An 11,011-nucleotide genomic window follows, 5' to 3' on the forward strand; every position below is an offset into this window, starting at 1 on the left:
TTTCCGTTCTTTTTTTTTTTTTTAATTTTTTTTTTTTTTTTTTTGTTTCCGCTGCACTTGAGCAAGAGCCATTTCAGTGATTATGGTAATATAATCCTTGGAAGTAATTTTATTTATAAAAATATAACTCGCAACCGGGCCCCGGCCTCGAATTCACGGGCACTCGAAAGGTAGGACCCGTTGAGGCGGGTCGATGCGCATGCGAACGAATTGTTCGAAAGAGGCGTGCATCGGTGCGTTCGCGTAAGCGGAAATTGCACCGGATCCCGTCGGAACTCCCCGCGGAAGCGTGCCCGGCGTGGATGGCCTCTTGATTTCCAAGTGTTGCGCGGATTTCTTAAATATTTCGTCGTTTTTTTGTTGCGAGTTCACCTGGCTTTTACAGCCGGCGGACTCTTTTGTGAATCGGACAATACCGGGAGGGTGAAAAACAGTATTTGGGAAGAAGAAGGCTCGAAATAAGGGGTCTCGGTTGCGAATTTACGAGCTTCGGAATGCTCTGGTTTTTTACTTTTGGGCGGCAACGCGCATGTAATCAAATTGTTACGGTGATTGAACGGGTGCGATCATACCAGCACTAATGCACCGGATCCCATCAGAACTCCGCAGTTAAGCGTGCTTGGGCGAGAGTAGTACTAGGATGGGTGACCTCCTGGGAAGTCCTCGTGTTGCACCCCTTTTTCCGTTCTTTTTTTTTTTTTTTAATTTTTTTTTTTTTTTTTTTGTTTCCGCTGCACTTGAGCAAGAGCCATTTCAGTGATTATGGTAATATAATCCTTGGAAGTAATTTTATTTATAAAAATATAACTCGCAACCGGGCCCCGGCCTCGAATTCACGGGCACTCGAAAGGTAGGACCCGTTGAGGCGGGTCGATGCGCATGCGAACGAATTGTTCGAAAGAGGCGTGCATCGGTGCGTTCGCGTAAGCGGAAATTGCACCGGATCCCGTCGGAACTCCCCGCGGAAGCGTGCCCGGCGTGGATGGCCTCTTGATTTCCAAGTGTTGCGCGGATTTCTTAAATATTTCGTCGTTTTTTTGTTGCGAGTTCACCTGGCTTTTACAGCCGGCGGACTCTTTTGTGAATCGGACAATACCGGGAGGGTGAAAAACAGTATTTGGGAAGAAGAAGGCTCGAAATAAGGGGTCTCGGTTGCGAATTTACGAGCTTCGGAATGCTCTGGTTTTTTACTTTTGGGCGGCAACGCGCATGTAATCAAATTGTTACGGTGATTGAACGGGTGCGATCATACCAGCACTAATGCACCGGATCCCATCAGAACTCCGCAGTTAAGCGTGCTTGGGCGAGAGTAGTACTAGGATGGGTGACCTCCTGGGAAGTCCTCGTGTTGCACCCCTTTTTCCGTTCTTTTTTTTTTTTTTAATTTTTTTTTTTTTTTTTTTGTTTCCGCTGCACTTGAGCAAGAGCCATTTCAGTGATTATGGTAATATAATCCTTGGAAGTAATTTTATTTATAAAAATATAACTCGCAACCGGGCCCCGGCCTCGAATTCACGGGCACTCGAAAGGTAGGACCCGTTGAGGCGGGTCGATGCGCATGCGAACGAATTGTTCGAAAGAGGCGTGCATCGGTGCGTTCGCGTAAGCGGAAATTGCACCGGATCCCGTCGGAACTCCCCGCGGAAGCGTGCCCGGCGTGGATGGCCTCTTGATTTCCAAGTGTTGCGCGGATTTCTTAAATATTTCGTCGTTTTTTTGTTGCGAGTTCACCTGGCTTTTACAGCCGGCGGACTCTTTTGTGAATCGGACAATACCGGGAGGGTGAAAAACAGTATTTGGGAAGAAGAAGGCTCGAAATAAGGGGTCTCGGTTGCGAATTTACGAGCTTCGGAATGCTCTGGTTTTTTACTTTTGGGCGGCAACGCGCATGTAATCAAATTGTTACGGTGATTGAACGGGTGCGATCATACCAGCACTAATGCACCGGATCCCATCAGAACTCCGCAGTTAAGCGTGCTTGGGCGAGAGTAGTACTAGGATGGGTGACCTCCTGGGAAGTCCTCGTGTTGCACCCCTTTTTCCGTTCTTTTTTTTTTTTTTAATTTTTTTTTTTTTTTTTTTGTTTCCGCTGCACTTGAGCAAGAGCCATTTCAGTGATTATGGTAATATAATCCTTGGAAGTAATTTTATTTATAAAAATATAACTCGCAACCGGGCCCCGGCCTCGAATTCACGGGCACTCGAAAGGTAGGACCCGTTGAGGCGGGTCGATGCGCATGCGAACGAATTGTTCGAAAGAGGCGTGCATCGGTGCGTTCGCGTAAGCGGAAATTGCACCGGATCCCGTCGGAACTCCCCGCGGAAGCGTGCCCGGCGTGGATGGCCTCTTGATTTCCAAGTGTTGCGCGGATTTCTTAAATATTTCGTCGTTTTTTTGTTGCGAGTTCACCTGGCTTTTACAGCCGGCGGACTCTTTTGTGAATCGGACAATACCGGGAGGGTGAAAAACAGTATTTGGGAAGAAGAAGGCTCGAAATAAGGGGTCTCGGTTGCGAATTTACGAGCTTCGGAATGCTCTGGTTTTTTACTTTTGGGCGGCAACGCGCATGTAATCAAATTGTTACGGTGATTGAACGGGTGCGATCATACCAGCACTAATGCACCGGATCCCATCAGAACTCCGCAGTTAAGCGTGCTTGGGCGAGAGTAGTACTAGGATGGGTGACCTCCTGGGAAGTCCTCGTGTTGCACCCCTTTTTCCGTTCTTTTTTTTTTTTTTAATTTTTTTTTTTTTTTGTTTCCGCTGCACTTGAGCAAGAGCCATTTCAGTGATTATGGTAATATAATCCTTGGAAGTAATTTTATTTATAAAATTATAACTCGCAACCGGGCCCCGGCCTCGAATTCACGGGCACTCGAAAGGTAGGACCCGTTGAGGCGGGTCGATGCGCATGCGAACGAATTGTTCGAAAGAGGCGTGCATCGGTGCGTTCGCGTAAGCGGAAATTGCACCGGATCCCGTCGGAACTCCCCGCGGAAGCGTGCCCGGCGTGGATGGCCTCTTGATTTCCAAGTGTTGCGCGGATTTCTTAAATATTTCGTCGTTTTTTTTGTTGCGAGTTCTTTTGTGAATCGGACTCTTTTGTGAATCGGACAATACCAGGAGGGTGAAAAACAGTATTTGGGAAGAAGAAGGCTCGAAATAAGGGGTCTCGGTTGCGAATTTACGAGCTTCGGAATGCTCTGGTTTTTTACTTTTGGGCGGCAACGCGCATGTAATCAAATTGTTACGGTGATTGAACGGGTGCGATCATACCAGCACTAATGCACCGGATCCCATCAGAACTCCGCAGTTAAGCGTGCTTGGGCGAGAGTAGTACTAGGATGGGTGACCTCCTGGGAAGTCCTCGTGTTGCACCCCTTTTTCCGTTCTTTTTTTTTTTTTTTAATTTTTTTTTTTTGTTTCCGCTGCACTTGAGCAAGAGCCATTTCAGTGATTATGGTAATATAATCCTTGGAAGTAATTTTATTTATAAAATTATAACTCGCAACCGGGCCCCGGCCTCGAATTCACGGGCACTCGAAAGGTAGGACCCGTTGAGGCGGGTCGATGCGCATGCGAACGAATTGTTCGAAAGAGGCGTGCATCGGTGCGTTCGCGTAAGCGGAAATTGCACCGGATCCCGTCGGAACTCCCCGCGAAAGCGTGCCCGGCGTGGATGGCCTCTTGATTTCCAAGTGTTGCGCGGATTTCTTAAATATTTCGTCGTTTTTTTGTTGCGAGTTCTTTTGTGAATCGGACTCTTTTGTGAATCGGACAATACCAGGAGGGTGAAAAACAGTATTTGGGAAGAAGAAGGCTCGAAATAAGGGGTCTCGGTTGCGAATTTACGAGCTTCGGAATGCTCTGGTTTTTTACTTTTGGGCGGCAACGCGCATGTAATCAAATTGTTACGGTGATTGAACGGGTGCGATCATACCAGCACTAATGCACCGGATCCCATCAGAACTCCGCAGTTAAGCGTGCTTGGGCGAGAGTAGTACTAGGATGGGTGACCTCCTGGGAAGTCCTCGTGTTGCACCCCTTTTTCCGTTCTTTTTTTTTTTTTAATTTTTTTTTTTTTTGTTTCCGCTGCACTTGAGCAAGAGCCATTTCAGTGATTATGGTAATATAATCCTTGGAAGTAATTTTATTTATAAAATTATAACTCGCAACCGGGCCCCGGCCTCGAATTCACGGGCACTCGAAAGGTAGGACCCGTTGAGGCGGGTCGATGCGCATGCGAACGAATTGTTCGAAAGAGGCGTGCATCGGTGCGTTCGCGTAAGCGGAAATTGCACCGGATCCCGTCGGAACTCCCCGCGGAAGCGTGCCCGGCGTGGATGGCCTCTTGATTTCCAAGTGTTGCGCGGATTTCTTAAATATTTCGTCGTTTTTTTGTTGCGAGTTCTTTTGTGAATCGGACTCTTTTGTGAATCGGACAATACCAGGAGGGTGAAAAACAGTATTTGGGAAGAAGAAGGCTCGAAATAAGGGGTCTCGGTTGCGAATTTACGAGCTTCGGAATGCTCTGGTTTTTTACTTTTGGGCGGCAACGCGCATGTAATCAAATTGTTACGGTGATTGAACGGGTGCGATCATACCAGCACTAATGCACCGGATCCCATCAGAACTCCGCAGTTAAGCGTGCTTGGGCGAGAGTAGTACTAGGATGGGTGACCTCCTGGGAAGTCCTCGTGTTGCACCCCTTTTTCCGTTCTTTTTTTTTTTTTTAATTTTTTTTTTTTTGTTTCCGCTGCACTTGAGCAAGAGCCATTTCAGTGATTATGGTAATATAATCCTTGGAAGTAATTTTATTTATAAAATTATAACTCGCAACCGGGCCCCGGCCTCGAATTCACGGGCACTCGAAAGGTAGGACCCGTTGAGGCGGGTCGATGCGCATGCGAACGAATTGTTCGAAAGAGGCGTGCATCGGTGCGTTCGCGTAAGCGGAAATTGCACCGGATCCCGTCGGAACTCCCCGCGGAAGCGTGCCCGGCGTGGATGGCCTCTTGATTTCCAAGTGTTGCGCGGATTTCTTAAATATTTCGTCGTTTTTTTGTTGCGAGTTCTTTTGTGAATCGGACTCTTTTGTGAATCGGACAATACCAGGAGGGTGAAAAACAGTATTTGGGAAGAAGAAGGCTCGAAATAAGGGGTCTCGGTTGCGAATTTACGAGCTTCGGAATGCTCTGGTTTTTTACTTTTGGGCGGCAACGCGCATGTAATCAAATTGTTACGGTGATTGAACGGGTGCGATCATACCAGCACTAATGCACCGGATCCCATCAGAACTCCGCAGTTAAGCGTGCTTGGGCGAGAGTAGTACTAGGATGGGTGACCTCCTGGGAAGTCCTCGTGTTGCACCCCTTTTTCCGTTCTTTTTTTTTTTTTTAATTTTTTTTTTTTTTTGTTTCCGCTGCACTTGAGCAAGAGCCATTTCAGTGATTATGGTAATATAATCCTTGGAAGTAATTTTATTTATAAAATTATAACTCGCAACCGGGCCCCGGCCTCGAATTCACGGGCACTCGAAAGGTAGGACCCGTTGAGGCGGGTCGATGCGCATGCGAACGAATTGTTCGAAAGAGGCGTGCATCGGTGCGTTCGCGTAAGCGGAAATTGCACCGGATCCCGTCGGAACTCCCCGCGGAAGCGTGCCCGGCGTGGATGGCCTCTTGATTTCCAAGTGTTGCGCGGATTTCTTAAATATTTCGTCGTTTTTTTGTTGCGAGTTCTTTTGTGAATCGGACTCTTTTGTGAATCGGACAATACCAGGAGGGTGAAAAACAGTATTTGGGAAGAAGAAGGCTCGAAATAAGGGGTCTCGGTTGCGAATTTACGAGCTTCGGAATGCTCTGGTTTTTTACTTTTGGGCGGCAACGCGCATGTAATCAAATTGTTACGGTGATTGAACGGGTGCGATCATACCAGCACTAATGCACCGGATCCCATCAGAACTCCGCAGTTAAGCGTGCTTGGGCGAGAGTAGTACTAGGATGGGTGACCTCCTGGGAAGTCCTCGTGTTGCACCCCTTTTTCCGTTCTTTTTTTTTTTTTTTAATTTTTTTTTTTTTTTTGTTTCCGCTGCACTTGAGCAAGAGCCATTTCAGTGATTATGGTAATATAATCCTTGGAAGTAATTTTATTTATAAAATTATAACTCGCAACCGGGCCCCGGCCTCGAATTCACGGGCACTCGAAAGGTAGGACCCGTTGAGGCGGGTCGATGCGCATGCGAACGAATTGTTCGAAAGAGGCGTGCATCGGTGCGTTCGCGTAAGCGGAAATTGCACCGGATCCCGTCGGAACTCCCCGCGGAAGCGTGCCCGGCGTGGATGGCCTCTTGATTTCCAAGTGTTGCGCGGATTTCTTAAATATTTCGTCGTTTTTTTGTTGCGAGTTCTTTTGTGAATCGGACTCTTTTGTGAATCGGACAATACCAGGAGGGTGAAAAACAGTATTTGGGAAGAAGAAGGCTCGAAATAAGGGGTCTCGGTTGCGAATTTACGAGCTTCGGAATGCTCTGGTTTTTTACTTTTGGGCGGCAACGCGCATGTAATCAAATTGTTACGGTGATTGAACGGGTGCGATCATACCAGCACTAATGCACCGGATCCCATCAGAACTCCGCAGTTAAGCGTGCTTGGGCGAGAGTAGTACTAGGATGGGTGACCTCCTGGGAAGTCCTCGTGTTGCACCCCTTTTTCCGTTCTTTTTTTTTTTTTTTAATTTTTTTTTTTTTTGTTTCCGCTGCACTTGAGCAAGAGCCATTTCAGTGATTATGGTAATATAATCCTTGGAAGTAATTTTATTTATAAAATTATAACTCGCAACCGGGCCCCGGCCTCGAATTCACGGGCACTCGAAAGGTAGGACCCGTTGAGGCGGGTCGATGCGCATGCGAACGAATTGTTCGAAAGAGGCGTGCATCGGTGCGTTCGCGTAAGCGGAAATTGCACCGGATCCCGTCGGAACTCCCCGCGGAAGCGTGCCCGGCGTGGATGGCCTCTTGATTTCCAAGTGTTGCGCGGATTTCTTAAATATTTCGTCGTTTTTTTGTTGCGAGTTCTTTTGTGAATCGGACTCTTTTGTGAATCGGACAATACCAGGAGGGTGAAAAACAGTATTTGGGAAGAAGAAGGCTCGAAATAAGGGGTCTCGGTTGCGAATTTACGAGCTTCGGAATGCTCTGGTTTTTTACTTTTGGGCGGCAACGCGCATGTAATCAAATTGTTACGGTGATTGAACGGGTGCGATCATACCAGCACTAATGCACCGGATCCCATCAGAACTCCGCAGTTAAGCGTGCTTGGGCGAGAGTAGTACTAGGATGGGTGACCTCCTGGGAAGTCCTCGTGTTGCACCCCTTTTTCCGTTCTTTTTTTTTTTTTTAATTTTTTTTTTTTTTTGTTTCCGCTGCACTTGAGCAAGAGCCATTTCAGTGATTATGGTAATATAATCCTTGGAAGTAATTTTATTTATAAAATTATAACTCGCAACCGGGCCCCGGCCTCGAATTCACGGGCACTCGAAAGGTAGGACCCGTTGAGGCGGGGTCGATGCGCATGCGAACGAATTGTTCGAAAGAGGCGTGCATCGGTGCGTTCGCGTAAGCGGAAATTGCACCGGATCCCGTCGGAACTCCCCGCGGAAGCGTGCCCGGCGTGGATGGCCTCTTGATTTCCAAGTGTTGCGCGGATTTCTTAAATATTTCGTCGTTTTTTTGTTGCGAGTTCTTTTGTGAATCGGACTCTTTTGTGAATCGGACAATACCAGGAGGGTGAAAAACAGTATTTGGGAAGAAGAAGGCTCGAAATAAGGGGTCTCGGTTGCGAATTTACGAGCTTCGGAATGCTCTGGTTTTTTACTTTTGGGCGGCAACGCGCATGTAATCAAATTGTTACGGTGATTGAACGGGTGCGATCATACCAGCACTAATGCACCGGATCCCATCAGAACTCCGCAGTTAAGCGTGCTTGGGCGAGAGTAGTACTAGGATGGGTGACCTCCTGGGAAGTCCTCGTGTTGCACCCCTTTTTCCGTTCTTTTTTTTTTTTTTAATTTTTTTTTTTTTTTGTTTCCGCTGCACTTGAGCAAGAGCCATTTCAGTGATTATGGTAATATAATCCTTGGAAGTAATTTTATTTATAAAATTATAACTCGCAACCGGGCCCCGGCCTCGAATTCACGGGCACTCGAAAGGTAGGACCCGTTGAGGCGGGTCGATGCGCATGCGAACGAATTGTTCGAAAGAGGCGTGCATCGGTGCGTTCGCGTAAGCGGAAATTGCACCGGATCCCGTCGGAACTCCCCGCGGAAGCGTGCCCGGCGTGGATGGCCTCTTGATTTCCAAGTGTTGCGCGGATTTCTTAAATATTTCGTCGTTTTTTTGTTGCGAGTTCTTTTGTGAATCGGACTCTTTTGTGAATCGGACAATACCAGGAGGGTGAAAAACAGTATTTGGGAAGAAGAAGGCTCGAAATAAGGGGTCTCGGTTGCGAATTTACGAGCTTCGGAATGCTCTGGTTTTTTACTTTTGGGCGGCAACGCGCATGTAATCAAATTGTTACGGTGATTGAACGGGTGCGATCATACCAGCACTAATGCACCGGATCCCATCAGAACTCCGCAGTTAAGCGTGCTTGGGCGAGAGTAGTACTAGGATGGGTGACCTCCTGGGAAGTCCTCGTGTTGCACCCCTTTTTCCGTTCTTTTTTTTTTTTTTTAATTTTTTTTTTTTTTTTGTTTCCGCTGCACTTGAGCAAGAGCCATTTCAGTGATTATGGTAATATAATCCTTGGAAGTAATTTTATTTATAAAATTATAACTCGCAACCGGGCCCCGGCCTCGAATTCACGGGCACTCGAAAGGTAGGACCCGTTGAGGCGGGTCGATGCGCATGCGAACGAATTGTTCGAAAGAGGCGTGCATCGGTGCGTTCGCGTAAGCGGAAATTGCACCGGATCCCGTCGGAACTCCCGCGCGGAAGCGTGCCCGGCGTGGATGGCCTCTTGATTTCCAAGTGTTGCGCGGATTTCTTAAATATTTCGTCGTTTTTTTGTTGCGAGTTCTTTTGTGAATCGGACTCTTTTGTGAATCGGACAATACCAGGAGGGTGAAAAACAGTATTTGGGAAGAAGAAGGCTCGAAATAAGGGGTCTCGGTTGCGAATTTACGAGCTTCGGAATGCTCTGGTTTTTTACTTTTGGGCGGCAACGCGCATGTAATCAAATTGTTACGGTGATTGAACGGGTGCGATCATACCAGCACTAATGCACCGGATCCCATCAGAACTCCGCAGTTAAGCGTGCTTGGGCGAGAGTAGTACTAGGATGGGTGACCTCCTGGGAAGTCCTCGTGTTGCACCCCTTTTTCCGTTCTTTTTTTTTTTTTTTTAATTTTTTTTTTTTTTTTGTTTCCGCTGCACTTGAGCAAGAGCCATTTCAGTGATTATGGTAATATAATCCTTGGAAGTAATTTTATTTATAAAATTATAACTCGCAACCGGGCCCCGGCCTCGAATTCACGGGCACTCGAAAGGTAGGACCCGTTGAGGCGGGTCGATGCGCATGCGAACGAATTGTTCGAAAGAGGCGTGCATCGGTGCGTTCGCGTAAGCGGAAATTGCACCGGATCCCGTCGGAACTCCCCGCGGAAGCGTGCCCGGCGTGGATGGCCTCTTGATTTCCAAGTGTTGCGCGGATTTCTTAAATATTTCGTCGTTTTTTTGTTGCGAGTTCTTTTGTGAATCGGACTCTTTTGTGAATCGGACAATACCAGGAGGGTGAAAAACAGTATTTGGGAAGAAGAAGGCTCGAAATAAGGGGTCTCGGTTGCGAATTTACGAGCTTCGGAATGCTCTGGTTTTTTACTTTTGGGCGGCAACGCGCATGTAATCAAATTGTTACGGTGATTGAACGGGGTGCGATCATACCAGCACTAATGCACCGGATCCCATCAGAACTCCGCAGTTAAGCGTGCTTGGGCGAGAGTAGTACTAGGATGGGTGACCTCCTGGGAAGTCCTCGTGTTGCACCCCTTTTTCCGTTCTTTTTTTTTTTTTTTAATTTTTTTTTTTTTTTTTGTTTCCGCTGCACTTGAGCAAGAGCCATTTCAGTGATTATGGTAATATAATCCTTGGAAGTAATTTTATTTATAAAATTATAACTCGCAACCGGGGCCCCGGCCTCGAATTCACGGGCACTCGAAAGGTAGGACCCGTTGAGGCGGGTCGATGCGCATGCGAACGAATTGTTCGAAAGAGGCGTGCATCGGTGCGTTCGCGTAAGCGGAAATTGCACCGGATCCCGTCGGAACTCCCCGCGGAAGCGTGCCCGGCGTGGATGGCCTCTTGATTTCCAAGTGTTGCGCGGATTTCTTAAATATTTCGTCGTTTTTTTGTTGCGAGTTCTTTTGTGAATCGGACTCTTTGTGAATCGGACAATACCAGGAGGGTGAAAAACAGTATTTGGGAAGAAGAAGGCTCGAAATAAGGGGTCTCGGTTGCGAATTTACGAGGCTTCGGGAATGCTCTGGTTTTTTACTTTTGGGCGGCAACGCGCATGTAATCAAATTGTTACGGTGATTGAACGGGTGCGATCATACCAGCACTAATGCACCGGATCCCATCAGAACTCCGCAGTTAAGCGTGCTTGGGCGAGAGTAGTACTAGGATGGGTGACCTCCTGGGAAGTCCTCGTGTTGCACCCCTTTTTCCGTTCTTTTTTTTTTTTTAATTTTTTTTTTTTGTTTCCGCTGCACTTGAGCAAGAGCCATTTTCAGTGATTATGGTAATATAATCCTTGGAAGTAAATTTTATTTATAAAATTATAACTCGCAACCGGGGCCCCGCCTCGAATTCACGGGCACTCGAAAGGTAGGACCCGTTGAGGGCGGGGTCGATGCGCATGCGAACGAATTGTTTCGAAAGAGGCGTGCATCGGTGCGTTCGCGTAAGCGGAAATTGCACCGGATCCCGTCGGAACTCCCCCCGGCGGAAGCGTG

General features: G+C 47.4%; 16 non-coding genes across 16 annotated transcripts; all 16 read left to right on the forward strand.

The window, feature by feature from the left end:
- Positions 1-558: 558 nt before the first annotated feature.
- On the forward strand, positions 559-677 carry LOC130812359 (5S ribosomal RNA). The gene has a single exon (XR_009041950.1). It is a non-coding gene; the product is annotated as a 5S ribosomal RNA (ribosomal RNA).
- Positions 678-1,238: 561 nt separating this feature from the next.
- Positions 1,239-1,357, forward strand: LOC130812360 (5S ribosomal RNA). The gene has a single exon (XR_009041951.1). It is a non-coding gene; the product is annotated as a 5S ribosomal RNA (ribosomal RNA).
- Positions 1,358-1,917: 560 nt separating this feature from the next.
- LOC130812361 (5S ribosomal RNA) lies at positions 1,918-2,036 on the forward strand. The gene has a single exon (XR_009041952.1). It is a non-coding gene; the product is annotated as a 5S ribosomal RNA (ribosomal RNA).
- Positions 2,037-2,596: 560 nt separating this feature from the next.
- Positions 2,597-2,715, forward strand: LOC130812362 (5S ribosomal RNA). Its single transcript, XR_009041953.1, has one exon. It is a non-coding gene; the product is annotated as a 5S ribosomal RNA (ribosomal RNA).
- A 548-nt stretch (positions 2,716-3,263) lies between these two features.
- LOC130812363 (5S ribosomal RNA) lies at positions 3,264-3,382 on the forward strand. The gene has a single exon (XR_009041954.1). It is a non-coding gene; the product is annotated as a 5S ribosomal RNA (ribosomal RNA).
- Positions 3,383-3,927: 545 nt separating this feature from the next.
- On the forward strand, positions 3,928-4,046 carry LOC130812364 (5S ribosomal RNA). Its single transcript, XR_009041955.1, has one exon. It is a non-coding gene; the product is annotated as a 5S ribosomal RNA (ribosomal RNA).
- Positions 4,047-4,591: 545 nt separating this feature from the next.
- On the forward strand, positions 4,592-4,710 carry LOC130812366 (5S ribosomal RNA). Its single transcript, XR_009041957.1, has one exon. It is a non-coding gene; the product is annotated as a 5S ribosomal RNA (ribosomal RNA).
- Positions 4,711-5,255: 545 nt separating this feature from the next.
- LOC130812367 (5S ribosomal RNA) lies at positions 5,256-5,374 on the forward strand. The gene has a single exon (XR_009041958.1). It is a non-coding gene; the product is annotated as a 5S ribosomal RNA (ribosomal RNA).
- A 547-nt stretch (positions 5,375-5,921) lies between these two features.
- LOC130812368 (5S ribosomal RNA) lies at positions 5,922-6,040 on the forward strand. The gene has a single exon (XR_009041959.1). It is a non-coding gene; the product is annotated as a 5S ribosomal RNA (ribosomal RNA).
- Positions 6,041-6,589: 549 nt separating this feature from the next.
- Positions 6,590-6,708, forward strand: LOC130812369 (5S ribosomal RNA). Its single transcript, XR_009041960.1, has one exon. It is a non-coding gene; the product is annotated as a 5S ribosomal RNA (ribosomal RNA).
- A 547-nt stretch (positions 6,709-7,255) lies between these two features.
- LOC130812370 (5S ribosomal RNA) lies at positions 7,256-7,374 on the forward strand. The gene has a single exon (XR_009041961.1). It is a non-coding gene; the product is annotated as a 5S ribosomal RNA (ribosomal RNA).
- A 548-nt stretch (positions 7,375-7,922) lies between these two features.
- Positions 7,923-8,041, forward strand: LOC130812371 (5S ribosomal RNA). The gene has a single exon (XR_009041962.1). It is a non-coding gene; the product is annotated as a 5S ribosomal RNA (ribosomal RNA).
- Positions 8,042-8,588: 547 nt separating this feature from the next.
- On the forward strand, positions 8,589-8,707 carry LOC130812372 (5S ribosomal RNA). Its single transcript, XR_009041963.1, has one exon. It is a non-coding gene; the product is annotated as a 5S ribosomal RNA (ribosomal RNA).
- Positions 8,708-9,257: 550 nt separating this feature from the next.
- On the forward strand, positions 9,258-9,376 carry LOC130812374 (5S ribosomal RNA). Its single transcript, XR_009041964.1, has one exon. It is a non-coding gene; the product is annotated as a 5S ribosomal RNA (ribosomal RNA).
- A 551-nt stretch (positions 9,377-9,927) lies between these two features.
- On the forward strand, positions 9,928-10,046 carry LOC130812375 (5S ribosomal RNA). Its single transcript, XR_009041965.1, has one exon. It is a non-coding gene; the product is annotated as a 5S ribosomal RNA (ribosomal RNA).
- A 552-nt stretch (positions 10,047-10,598) lies between these two features.
- LOC130812376 (5S ribosomal RNA) lies at positions 10,599-10,717 on the forward strand. Its single transcript, XR_009041966.1, has one exon. It is a non-coding gene; the product is annotated as a 5S ribosomal RNA (ribosomal RNA).
- Positions 10,718-11,011: the final 294 nt, after the last annotated feature.

Source organism: Amaranthus tricolor, chromosome 4 (assembly GCF_026212465.1).
Source record: "Amaranthus tricolor cultivar Red isolate AtriRed21 chromosome 4, ASM2621246v1, whole genome shotgun sequence".
Taxonomy (NCBI): Eukaryota; Viridiplantae; Streptophyta; class Magnoliopsida; order Caryophyllales; family Amaranthaceae; genus Amaranthus; species Amaranthus tricolor.